General features: G+C 30.1%; 1 pseudogene; it reads right to left on the bottom strand.

The window, feature by feature from the left end:
* Nucleotides 1-14,410, bottom strand: part of LOC117931973 — a 41,230-nt pseudogene that overhangs the window by 19,111 nt on the left and 7,709 nt on the right.

The following is a 14,410-nucleotide window of genomic DNA, read 5'->3' as shown; positions in this document are numbered from 1 at the left end:
ATAAAATTTGTTTTGAAAGTGGTGTTTGGAACTAAACTAACATAGAACTAGGTAAAAATGGAAGAAAGAAAGTCTCCCGGAGCTAAAGGTTGCTAGGATCAAGTTCAGAATGCAAAGTGGGAAATTCCGGATTTTTCTCCTCGTATTGGGGACAACAACATAAAGGATGGTTGTTTCCCGAACCGGTATAGGTTTAACAATGAAGATTTAATCCATAAAAAGTCAATAGAAATGGTAGTCAAGTTCCATTAATGGCTTTAGACACTATAAGTCTTCACCTTGAGTCACTTTCCAATGGCTCGTACATGATAACTATTGGTCTTATGTGGATCTAGCAATAAGTATCCACAGAGACCTAAAAACTTATCATGTATTGGCCATTCAAAGTGATTCTAAGGGATTTAAAGCAAAAATTTAGATTTAAAAGCCATTTATGAACTCCAACTACCTGTATTTAATGCACGAGAGTTTCCACTTTTGCATCTGGACTTTTCACCTAGCTTCCTTCACTCCAAGAAACCAAAGGTTTAGCCTCTCATCCTCTGGGAAAACATCCTCAGAGGTTGTTTGGCTTCCAAGAAAAAGAAAATAGAAGAGAGAAAAGGAAAGCAAAGAGAGCTCTGTATTTCTCCTTCCAAAACTATACAAAAGTTGGTCTCCTGGAACAAGCTCCCTAGAGAGAGTTTTTTAAGTGTTTACAAGAGAGTTTATATAGGAAGATAATTTACCCTTCCTTGAATACTTCCTAGCTAAGGAATTACATGAGTGGCTGAATACAAGGAGAAAATGGAGATTTAGACACAAAATATCAGAAGAAAAAGAGTCGGTGCACAAATATCCCAGTTTCGCACGTTGCATGGTGACTTGCGAAAATTTCGCAAGTTGATTTCGCAACTTAGAATCCACTTTCGCACGTTGAGATCCAAGTTCGCAAGTTGCAAAATCACTTTCGCATGTTGGGCTTCACCGCGATTGCACAGCTGCCATCCACTTTAAATTTCGCACGTTAAAGTTCCAATTTCGCAAGGTGCGAAATTGTCCCTCAGCTTGATGCAGTTGTCTTCCGAAGGCCATATCTTCCTCATTTCAGCTCCAAATCGTACACGGTTTGAAGCGTTGGATTATTGACTTCCTGAGCTTTGAAATGGTGTATAGCATGTAGAAAATGGACTTTGGGAAGTACTCCAAAAGTGCGAAGGAATACTGCAGCTGCTGTCCTTTGTTTTCTTCACTCTGTTTTCCTCTCTCCATTGCTCTTTCCTTGCATACTTTGAACGACTAAGGCAAAGGACTATGAGGCTCCAAAGCTTGGTTATTCATGAATTTGAGCTTCTAAAAGCTTTTCCATGAACTATATACAGCTCTCCCTCATTCTTGGATTGCTTTGGTGTAGCTAAAAGCTATCAAAAACACCAAAACTTAACACAATTTGATTAGAAACGATTGCAAGGGTCCTTAACATGTCAATTGAGTTAAAAGGTAATAATTACTATTCAAGAGTGTTTAAAAGAGTTAATTTCAAGCTACAAAATAGCACTTTTTGAGTAGTAATCACTCATAAAAGACAGAAATGATTGTAGCGAATAAAATCCAACAAATTAAATGAAATGCAATGTTTAAAATACTTCCCATGTGAATCAAAAATAGAATATACAGAACATTGTCTTCATTCTTGTACTCTATAGAATATAGAGCTTTCATGTAATTACATCCACAAATCATTAAAAATTAAAAATAGTAAAGAAAAAACAATAGTAAAATCTAGAACATGTTATTTGAGAATATATTAGAATATTATAAACCTATCTAATTACCTTATATGTTATTACCCATGAAATGTTCCATTTTTTTCATTCTCGATCAAAACCCATTTCCTTGCATTCAATGTACAAACAGACTAAGAGTAAGGAATCTCAAATTACAATGTGAAACTCATTATCTTGAACAAGAAAACACCAATAACTACTTAGGCTTAAAGAATGTGAATGTTCCAAGTAATTTTGAGGAATTTTACCCTTTTTGCTCACTATCACTAAGGGATTTTGAACAAAAAAAAAAACCCAAAATAATTACAAAGCAAATTTTCTCACCTATTAAACATGCCAAAATCATAAAAACATGAAAAATACAAAAATAGATCGAAGAGATCTAAGATCTATAATCATGAATCACTATGACATGGTCCTCGTGGCAGTGGTCGAAGAAACAATGGCGTCCCCGACAGAAAAGATGGTTATCGACAACAAAGGAGCACGATGGGGGCTTATGGTACGATGAAAGATGAAAGAGCGAGAGGAGTGACTTTGATGCCAGTGAGAAGTTGTTGTGGTGAGAAACTCCGACATCAAGGCAACACGATGTTTACTAGCCCATGATGGCATTAGAGCAACTGTGACAACGAAACTATCTCAGGTGAGGAAGAAGTAAGAAAAAGGGAAAAAAAAGAAAGGAAAAGAATATGAAGAAGAATGAAGAAAAATGGTGTTTAGATGAAGAGAAAATAGAATGAAACTAAAGATAAAATAGGCGGGATAGAGAAGGTCATGAAAAAAAAAAACAAAGGGGGAAAGTAGGGCCTAAAAAAAGCTTATATACCTAAAATACTTGGGTTGAGCTTCAACAATTGGGTGGAATGGAATGCTCCAAACTTAGTATAAAAATATTATGGTAAAAAAACATACCAAAAATTCAAAGGAGTGGGTTGTGCATTTATATAAAACTTAATTTTATTATTATAAAGACACAATTTTAATATTTTCTTTTATTGTCTTAATAAACTATAATTATTCAAAATTTTCCAAAATTGTCTAACATAAGGATGGTGTTTTTTTAATAATTCCCAAACTTTTTTAAACTACCATTCCTAAGTGTTAAAGTTACCAAAAATAATTAGAACTTTATCTTATATTCCTTATTAAAACCTTTATATCCTTTAATAAAATTTCAATTTATGCTGATATTATATTCTACTAATAAAACTTCAATTTATATCATAAAAGAATGCATGAAGAAAAATTCAATCCCTTTAATAAAACCTCAATTTATTGTGAGGATATATTCTCTAATAAAACCCCCCAATGTAATAGAAGAATGCAAGAAAAAAAATCTCATTTCTACACCTTTTTCAGATGATAAGTCCAAAACGATTTTCAAATGGTGAGTTCTAGAAAAAATAAAAAAATACCATTTTTCTATATATTGATGTCAACCTTGATAGATTAAAAAAAATTAGGCATATTTTCACTTACAAATTTTTGTGAAAGTGACTATCAAATATTCTAACATTAACATATGAATTTATTAAATATTTATTGATTTATAAATTTTCTATGAAGGTTATATTATAATAAATCACATAATTTAGCAAATGAATATATATGTTATTATTGCTTTTTATTTAGGTACTTCACATCAAGGATAAAAATATCAATAATCACGGATATATTAGTAGTTCGATTTTACAGATATATCGGATATATCGGGGATATATCGGTAGATATTTTGATACAAAATATCGATTGATTTAAAATTGATCAAAACTTTTGAAAATGTAAAATAAAGCTCTTAAAAATAAAATTAGAAGTATAATAGACATTTTAAAGTTGTTTTGTTAAAGAAATTAATATATATACATATATATATATATATATAAGTGTACATTGATTATTAAATTACATCAAATATTATTCAATAATAATAATGTGATATTTGATTATAATATGTTTAATTTTGAAATATATTTAATATTAAAATTATGATATATTTAATTTAATTGTATTAAATGATATAAAACAAATGATGACAAATGTATAATTTTTTTAATATTTAATTAATATATTAATGATATTAAAAACTTTTTGTTACTCAATTAAATGAAATTTTTTTATTTAATTATAAATTAATTATAATTAATTTGTTGTTTAAAGTATTGTGTTAATATTTTGTGTATATGAAAAGTTTTAATATATGTATATATAGTGCAAGATTATTAACAAGGTGCAAATTTGCCCCAATGGTAATGTGGATACTCCCCCAACCTTTTGGTTGTGGGTTCAACTCCCCTAGGTAGCATGTAAATAGCTCATTTTTTAGCTTTGACTTGGTCAACGCTTATCTTTGCCTCGGTCATGCTTCACATATGAGTAAATTAATTATATTTTGATTTATAATTTTTCTTTTGTCAAGATTACACCATCATTAAGTTATGGAAAAAATTAGTGTATATATATATATATATATATATATATATATATATATATATATATATATATCAGCATTGCTTTCATTTAGATATCTTAGCATATGAACATATTAAATATACTTTGACTTATATATTATTTGTCAAGTTTGTATCATCATAAGTCAGAAGAATTTAATAAATTTTATATATGTCATTTTTGGTTTGAACTAAGTTGCATATGTCATAGTTGTTCATTTAAATAGACAATATTGACATATATTACCTTAAGTCAAGATAATATATGTCACGAATGGCATTTTTTCTTATAGTGAACACTCTCTCTCATCCAGTAGCTTCCTCTTCCCGATTGAGGTTCACCCCTTCTCGGTCGACCTCCGAACCTCTGGTCGAGGCAACGGTAATCTACCAAAGCATTAAATGCTCTAACGGCTAGTGAACCAGTCAACCTCCTACTCAACTGGTCGAGGTTGTCTTTTTGCTGTTTTTTGTTCCCGAGCTTAGAAACCTATAAATTGAGAGATCCACTTCATTTATGACATAGAAAACACCTGCAATCAATTGTCTACCTACTTGTTCTTGGCTTAAAAGCTCTTATTTCCTTCTTAGTGCATTAAACCATCACTTGCATATCTTTTAGTGCACCCTTGTGAGTCATCCTAACTTTGTTTTTTATTTGAGCTATCTTTGAGCTAGGTTGAGGGATTCTTTCTTGTAAAACCTGAGTGTTAAAGACTTTAAGAGGTTTGAATCTTGAAGAGATTGTGTAAGAGCCCATTGGAGCCGAAATCCAAGTGTAAAGGATTGGAAGCTTGGTTGAAGCTTCAAGCTAGTGGAACCTTCACTTGGTTAGGAGATTGAGGAGAGTGGATGTAGGTAAGGAAGTGTCAAACCACTATAAAATCCGAGTTTGAATTCTCTAACTCTATCTCTTTATTTCTTGTTTATGTTGTGCTTGAATTTGTTGTATTGAAAAAGTTTTTGAAAAACCCAATTCACCCCCTTCTTGGGTGTTTTTCTCTTTTAAGCATAGCTTTTATTTTCTCAATTGGTATCAGAGCCAAGGACATGGGTTCGAACCCCAAGGGTGTCGTTAGGGGGGAGGGGGGAGTTTGTTGGCAGATTGGAGGGTTGGCCGCGTCCATTAACTCCCCTTGTGTTTCCCGTGGGTGCTTGGGTGAATGCATTATAAGGTTAGGGTATGCGCCTTTCCTAACAGCAATTGCTTTTAGGAGAGTTGGTAGCGCCTGAGGTCCTACACTCTCTATTCAAATTGGTAATAAGGTGCATGACAACTTGTTCACTACTACCAGTGATAAGAATGTCATCTACATACACAAGAATATAGGTAGAATGACGTTTTGTCACACGAATGAACAAAGACTGATCTGATTTGGTGGAGATAAATCCAAAGGAATATAGGGTTGTACTTAACTTTTCAAACCAGGCCCTTGGTGCTTGTTTTAAGCCATATAAAGCTTTATGCAATTTACAAACAAGATGAGACTGGTTGTGCTGAATAAATCCAGGGGGTTGTTCCATAAAAACTTCCTCATGCAACACTCCATTCAAAAAGGCATTATTAACGTCTAATTGATGAATTAACCAACCTCTAGACAAAGTTATAGTAAGCATAACCCGAATAGTTGCAGGTTTAACAACTGGACTGAAAATTTCTATGAAATCAAAACCAGCAACTTGATGAAACCCTTTTGCCACTAACCTGGCTTTGTACTTCTAAATTGAGCCATCAGGGTTTTTTTTCACTTTAAATACCCATTTGCAGCCAGTAGGTGTTCTTCCAGGTGGTAAGGGGACTAAGAACCATGTATTATTCTTCAAAAGAGCCATCAATTCATCAGTCATTGCTTGTTTCCAATGATGTACATGTAAAGCTTCTTCAACACAAGTAGGTTCACATGTGGCAACCAAAACCTTTGGTTTAAAAATTCCAGCTTTAAACCGAGTGACCATAGAATGAGTATTTTTGTAAAGCTACATTGGAACATAAGTTAAATCTTCTTGTATTTGGTCCTGTGAAAGAGCTCTATGACCAGCAACATTGTCATAAGTATTAGTAGCAAAAGGAGAGGCAGTAGATGTTGAAGCATTAGTAACATATTGGACAATTCTGGATGAGTAAAGCTACCAAATGAAGAAATTATTGGAGGAGCAGCAGAGGGATGAAAAGAGGGTGAAGCAAAATTAGATAAGGACGATTGAATTTTATGAGCAAAAGAAAATGAAGACTCATTGAAAATGACATCTCAAGAAATAATAATTTTTCCATTAGAATCAAGACATTTGTAGCCTTTATGATTGAGACTATAACCCAAAAAGGTACATTCAGTGGATCGAAATTGAAGCTTGTGTTTGTTATATGAATGAATGTTAGGAAAACAAGAGCAACCAAATATTTTTAAGAAAGAGTAACCCAATAGAGTTTTGAACAAAACTTCTAGAAGAGTTTTATGATGAAGAATAGATGTTGGTAATCTATTGCTGAGATAAACAGAAGCTCTAAAGGCTTCATCCCAATATTTCATTGGCATTGAAGCAGATGATAACAAGGTGAGACCATGTTCTACAATGGTTTTATGCCACCTTTTAGCCAAGCCATTTTGTTCATGAGTATAAGGGCAAGATATCTATGAAGAATGCCCTTTGAAGTTAAAAAATTTGTGAAAACTCTATATTCTCTGCCCCAATCTGTTTGTATGGCCTTGATTTTAAAACCTAGTTGTAATTCAACTTGAGTTTTGAAATTAAGAAAGGCTTGAAATGCATCTGATTTATGTCTAAGCAAGTAGATCCAAGTAAATCTTGAGTAAGCATCAACAAAGTGAATGTAGTAGTAATAACCACTGGAGGATTAAAGTGGAAAGGGGCCCCATAAATCAGAGTGTATAAGTTGTAAGGGTTGAGTGTAAATAGTGTCGGAAGAAGAAAAATGAAGTTTGTGAATCTTGCCATAACAACAAGCTGAGCAAAAAGAAAAATGCATTTTATTAGGAACAGAAATATTGCAGTTAGATAGAACAGACTTTACAATTTTAAGAGATGGATGTCCAAGTATATGATGCCATAGATCTAAAGTATTCAAAGAACCGATAGAATCCTTCGTTGAAATACAAGATTTAGGATTATATTGAAACAAGCTAGAAACATGATTCTGAAATGAAGAGATAGAGGACTCACAAGAGGCTGTAGAAGATGGAATTGATAGTGGCTTTGCTGAAGGCAGAAACTCACAAGAGGTTGTGGAATATGGAACTGATAGTGGCTTTGTAGAAGGCAGAAGTGTGAAATCATCAAATACATAAAGTCCATTCTTAACTCTCCATGCCATGAGAATTTCCTTGGAAGCCTGATCTTTGACATAACAAAAGTTAGGAAAGAACTCAAAATACACAACATTATCTTTGGCAAATTTAGAGACACTGAGCAAATTTTTGGTAATAGAAGGAACATGAAGAAGATGATTCAAAGAGAGTAATTTTGAAGAAAATTGAGACTAAAAAGATGATTGTCCAATATGTTTAATGTTCAAACATGTTCCATTGCCCATCATGATCTTATCTTGCCCAACAAATTCAGTTTTCCCAACAAATTCAGCTTTATAAATCAGATTATGAATGTCTGGTGTGATATGATTTGTAGCTCCAAAATTTGGGTACCAGCTAGGTCCTAGGCAAATTCAGGAGTAGTAGCAACCATGGCAGTCATTTGTGATGAATCTTGAATAGTAGGAAATCCATTCTGAAATGAAGATAGGCCCTGAAATGATGGATCAAATCTGTAGTAACACTGTTGCACCAAATGACCAACACGACCACATAATTGGCATTGAGGTTTATTGAAATTCCAATAATTTCGACCACCATTGAAGCCTCCACGACCTCTTCTGTGCGTGTGGTAACAACAGTAATCAAAGTGTCATACTCTGAGGGTAATCCTTCAAAAATTGCGTCAATATGATCTGAAGTAGAGATAGAATAGCCAACTAATAATAGGCTATCAACAATTCTTTTTATTCGCAAGAGATAATCATTCATGGACGATGAACCTTTCTGAGAGCTCTTGAGTTGTGTATTCCCTCACCCCCACCTTTTCGTTCTCATCCCAATTTGTTCTAATTTCCTTCAATCACTCAATCTCCATAAAACTTGATCAGAATAATTTTTTGATTTGCCGTCAACAAGTTGAAGTTGCAATCAAGGGTTACAAGCTTTCAAAGTTCATCAATGGAATCGATACCTCTCTTCCAAAATTTCTTTCTTCCACGGATGAAACAAGTGGTAAAATTAATCAAGATTTCTCTTATTGGGAACAATAGGACCAATTACTAGTTTCTTGGATCCTTTCATTGATGTTCGAAGGGCTTAATGAGAATGGTTGGATGTGTAACTTCTTTTCAATTTGGAAGAAATTGGAGGTTTTCTTTGCTACTCAAACTCGTGCCAAGATTGATCAGTTCAAGACGCAACTCAAGAGCTCTGATACCGTGTAAAGAAAGTAAATAGATATGAGAAAGGAAGGTAATAGAACTGAGAATGGTAAAGTGATTTTCTGCTTTTTATTTTTCTCTCTATATTCTATTGTTTACAGGGTAATATATATAGTAGACCTAACTAACAAATTCTCTAACAATAATAGAAGAAAACCAATGAGTTTGTAACCATGTGAAACTATCTCTTAACAATCTACACATGAGGGAGGACCTCCAAACGTGTGTTTATTTCTTCCTGTAATCACAAGGGACATTTGTAATATCTTAGTCAATTCCAAGAACCATATTAAAAGGAGCAATATTCACATAGAGGGATTTATAATATCCCACTTAGTTCATAACATTATATTAAAGCAAATAATATCAATATAAAAGGGATTTATGATATCCTTTATCAATTCTTAGCATTATATTAAAGCAGACAATATCCATATAGGGCAATGCTATATTTAAAGCAGACAATCTCCATATGGGAGAGTCAAATCATTATATAATACCCTACATCCATGCATGAAAGGGAACTAAAAGGAATGGGAGAACTAAAGAAAAAATATATATATTGGAACTAAAAACAGTAAAAGAGTAATAACTTGCCTGGTTGAGAAGACCTAAACTCGACACTTTAATGCCTCTTTCCTTTGTATCCAATATGGCTTCTTTAATCAAGATATTGATGGGTTCATTTTTCCATTTCAAGGAGTACTACACAACTCAAAAATTGATTCAATAAATAATAACTAACTAATAATAAGTCATTCTTAAATAATAAAAAACAAGGGTTAGAGTTAGTGGGTGTTTGGTAAACTGACTTAATAATTTAATTTTAAGTCATTAAATAAATTAAGTATGTTTGATAAAACAATTTAATGGTATGATTTAAAGTAAAAAACAACTTTAAATAATAAATAAAAATAATTAATTTATTTTTAAATCCACATCTTTATTTTACTTTTTTACCATCATTTGCTCTAGTTACCTCTACGGTCTCTTTTGCTACTCCATGACCTCCATTGTTACTTTGATCCCCTTTACTCTAATTATAATTTATAAGAACAAATATGTCAATTTGATGATTTAAAATAAATTTTAAATTCAATTTATTAAACAACATTAATATTTAAAGTAAAAATTAAGGAATAAGTTTTAAATTAATAATTTATGTATAATTTAATTTAAAGTCAACTTAAATCATTATGTAATCAGTATTAAGTTTTATCAAACGCCTCCTAACTGTTAGTTTGGATATAATAATAAATTTTTATTTTTATTTTTTTATAAAATGGAACTCCTTGTATATAAAAAAATATAGATTTATCTTATATTTTTTAAAAAAATTTACTTTAAAAATCTTTTAAATTTTTAAATTATTTTTAAAACAATTTTTTTTTTTTTTTTAGTGTAAGTCCCTAAGAGTTTTGAATCTTACAAAACTTATTATTTTTATTTTTATTTTAAGAATAGAAAACAAGAACATGAAATATATCCAAATGCAAAATAAACGAACAAGAAAAGATAATTCTTACTTGAATCTTATATTTTGGAATGACCCATGTTTGTTACTTGAGTTTGTTGAAATAGTTCCTTTCAAGAACAAATGTGCGAGAACACATCCAAATCAACATCATATACCAATATGCTAGAGGCCACATTAGTCTCAAGTGCCATTTGGAGATGTATGGCTTGGAGGCTAAAGATGCAAAACCTAGCCTTAGATGATAAATAGAGTCTGACATTGTGAGATGGATGAGATGCACTACATCAAGCGATTTTTCAGTCCTTGTAAGTGATTTTTCATATAATACATTTGAATATTTGTCCACAGTATCATACATGTAGTCATAGAATGACATGAAGAGTGAGTAATTGGTTTGGAGTTGGGTATGGTGCAGAGAGTGAAACCTGAAACTTGAAGGAGCGAAAATCATTTATCATCATAAAATGAATATATAATTTTTCAAACATGAAAAATATAACAAACTAATATTAGTACTCTTTTTTATAGGTTTTTTCTTTTATAAAACACACCTCCTAATTAATTTTTATTTTATAGACATTATACCTCTACAACTTTGTTATTCAAATACTAATTTGAGCACTTATATTTCGGTGATCAATTTGTCAAATTTTCAATTCTAATTTTTTTTCTTCTTTTTCTTTTAAATAAAAGTAGTAAATATTGGTTAATTTGGTTCTTGCGTTTATTTTATAGCTTCTACATCAATTTGATGCGTCAAATCTTATTTTATTTTTAAATCATAAGTAAAATGCTCAACAGTTGTTCTACAATCCAATTTTGAAGATATAGTTTGGTCCCCATGATATGGATTTTGGTATAATTTAGTATTTAACCTTTTTATAAAAGCAAGAAAACAAAAATGTCCTTTGTGTCGCATACAAACATGTGCATCTTTGTGTACTTTGGGTGTATTTGATAGTGATTCTATGAAATGTTTCTAGTTTTTTTAACACTTGAAATTTTTTATCTTTCAAGTATTAGAAAAGTTAAAAACACTTCTTAAAATCATTGTCAAATGCACTCTTCATCATGGTTATAAGAGATTTTATTTTTAATAAAATCTATCTATATTTAATAATCTTTATCAGATCTTCCCATATCAAACAATCTAAATAGTAAGCGACTAGAGATGTGCGAAAAAAATAAATTTATAATTGAAAAAATAAAAATAAAAAACATATAAGTGATCGTATAACAAAGAAAGAGAAAAATTAATAAAATAATCTTGCTAATTAAAAACTTTTTGTTGTAAATGTTTCTTAATTTCCTCATGAACAACCATTTATAACGACAAAAAGAATCTTATTCTTAATAATTAAAAGGAATCATAGGATAGATTTTTCTTCCAAAATAGTTATCATACCAATTAATGTTACATTAAATATGTGGTCACCTACGAGTGCCAAACATGTGGTAGTGGTACCACCTTGGACTCTATATTCATCATGGTTACATCTGGAGGTCCCGTATACAACTATCATGGGTGGTCCATTGCCAATTAAATACACTCCTTTTAACATTTTCTAATTTTCAAAAATCATATTTCTTCTTCGTTGTATGTAGATAATATTATGTTTTCAAATGTTTTATGTAACTCTAATGTGAGACATTTGAACAAGGTAAATTAAATTTGAATATAAGGTAATGTCACTACTCTTGATTTTATTTTTAATTTTCTTATATATAACTTTAACATGAGTATTTTTATTTATTTTATCATTTTTAAAAGTTTTTTATAAATTTTGAACCACTTTTATCTCATCGATATTTTCATCAAAATATTCATTAATATTTTACTAATATTTCTTATATATCTATAAAATCTAAGTATCGATATATCGTTATTTATCAAAATTTTTATCTTTTTAATTGGCATGTGACTTCAATTTACTTTTCTTTTTTTTGTCTTTTTTAATACTACTAGTTTCTATATTACATTGTAAAACAAGAGATATTAAATTAAAGAGAAGCATTGAGTGATGGTAGGTGGGACTTACGAGGGGGTATACATAAGATACTTGAGGAAAGGAAATATGGAGAAGAGCCACTTGGGCACAAGCTCGAAGTTGCAATGCCCCATGTTGTTCATGAAATCAATATAAGAAGTATAGCCAAACAAAGCTACAATAGAGCTTGTTCCAGTGAAAATTACGGTCAGAAATGGTATAAAAAACAATAGAAAATATCCAATATGCTCCGCAAATGGATGAATGACAGCTGTCATACAATTTAACAGCATAATTTATTAATGAAAGAAAAATATTAAGGTATCATAATGGTAAGTATCTAATAAAAATCGGGAGAATTGTGCTTTGGACCTAACTGGACCAAAAAATTAATATTTGATGCATATTTAAGCTCAAGACCCAAACAAAGTATGAAAATTAAGATGAAGGATATTGTCTTTCATTAATCCTTAAAATACCCTTAACCCTTACATAGGCACAAGTAAGTGTGAATTTCAATTTTTTTTTTTTCCCTTTTCTATTCCCTATTAAGTATTACTTATTTCTAACTTTTTCTTTTTCTTTTTCTTCCAATCTATATTTCTATTTTATATCAAATAAAAAACAATAATGTTTTTTTGTTTATCATTTTTAAAGATATTGAATCTTTTTGTTCTTATTATAAGCAATGATAAAAATTTTGGGATTTTTCATCCAAATATTTTTTATCTTTTAGTTTAATTTTCATTTTTATTTTAAATTTATATTACCCTTTCATTATATTTTTCTCTTATTTTTAATTATTTTTTACATTAACCATATTTTAAAAAATTAAAAAATTGACTATCACTTCACTTTATTATATATATCCTTTTAGCTTTTTAATTTTTAATGTTTTTATTTTAAAATTTTAAAAAGATAAATTTATAAAAAAAAAAAAAAAACTAAGATATGAAGTTCTAATATTATATTAATAATTTTTCTTATTTAAATAGTCTAATGCAAAGTATTTTGACTAACAACAAGAAAATTGCCAATACAATTTTTAGTTAAACTTTAGAAATTAAATTTCAAATAAAATATATTATATAAAATTTTATCTAAAAATTATTGAAAGTGGTATTTGATTTTTTTTATTGACTTTCAAACTTATCTAATTTTTTACTTGAAAGGTAATAGAACATGTTTACAAAAAAAATTAGTTTTTCATTTTTTAAATAAATGAGTATAAATATATTAAAAGAATTAAAGATAATCTTAGTAAAAAAATTTGATAAATATGATTATAATTTTAAATATAGATTCATTTGGATAAAATTTCACAAAAAAAAAAAATAGTGGAAAGAAAGAACATTGCTAAAACTACAAAAACAAAAAATGCAATTACAAAATTTTGATGATGAAATTTAAAAATAAAATTCGAAACAATTCTTGAGTGAGAGAATTTGAGTGGGGAAAAAATCTTTGAGTAGAAAAAAATGAGAAAGTTTTTCAAAATCACTTGAAATCTTTAACAAAAAGTAATCTTGTACACCCTTATACAATTAGTAAAATTGTCTTGTACAGTTAGTATAATACCCTTGTACAATAACTCAAATTTCATACATCATCTCATGAATATCTGACAATAGGTCGGTTAACCATATTTGCATTGGTTTGGTTTTAAAAAAGAAGAAAAATTATTGTATAATTTTGTTTTACAATCATCATAACTGAGGTACCTATTCAAATGACCATATACAAGTTAGATAAAGTGCATGAGATGAATGTATGCTTAACCAATGTGTGTAAGGAATGTCATTTATCCTCGGTTAGGGGAAATAAACAAACAAGTTTTTCAAAATCACTTAAAATCCTTTACAAATAATAGTTGTGTACACCCTTGTACAGTTAATATATTTATCATGTACACTTAGTGTAAATACCTTGTACAGTGACTCAAATTCCATATACCCCCTACTCAATGTGTAACCATAGGTAGGTTAACCATGTTTTCATTGGCTTGTTTCAAAAAATGGTGGAAAATGGAAAAACAAAATTTTATCTCAAACATCATTAGTGGGATAAGTATTCGAATTATCATGTGTGAGTTAAATAAAGTGCATAAGATAAGTGTGTAATAGAGGAATGTGTACCTTAAGAGTGTGCAATCCTTAGATGACAAGTCAAAAAAAAAAGTTGTCCAAAATTAATTAAAATCTTTCACAAAGGATAGCCTTGTATACTCCTTGTATAGTTAG

Source organism: Vitis riparia, chromosome 15 (assembly GCF_004353265.1).
Source record: "Vitis riparia cultivar Riparia Gloire de Montpellier isolate 1030 chromosome 15, EGFV_Vit.rip_1.0, whole genome shotgun sequence".
Taxonomy (NCBI): Eukaryota; Viridiplantae; Streptophyta; class Magnoliopsida; order Vitales; family Vitaceae; genus Vitis; species Vitis riparia.
The sequence above is the reverse complement of the archived record's forward strand: the minus strand, read 5'-3'. Positions and strand labels throughout refer to the sequence as shown.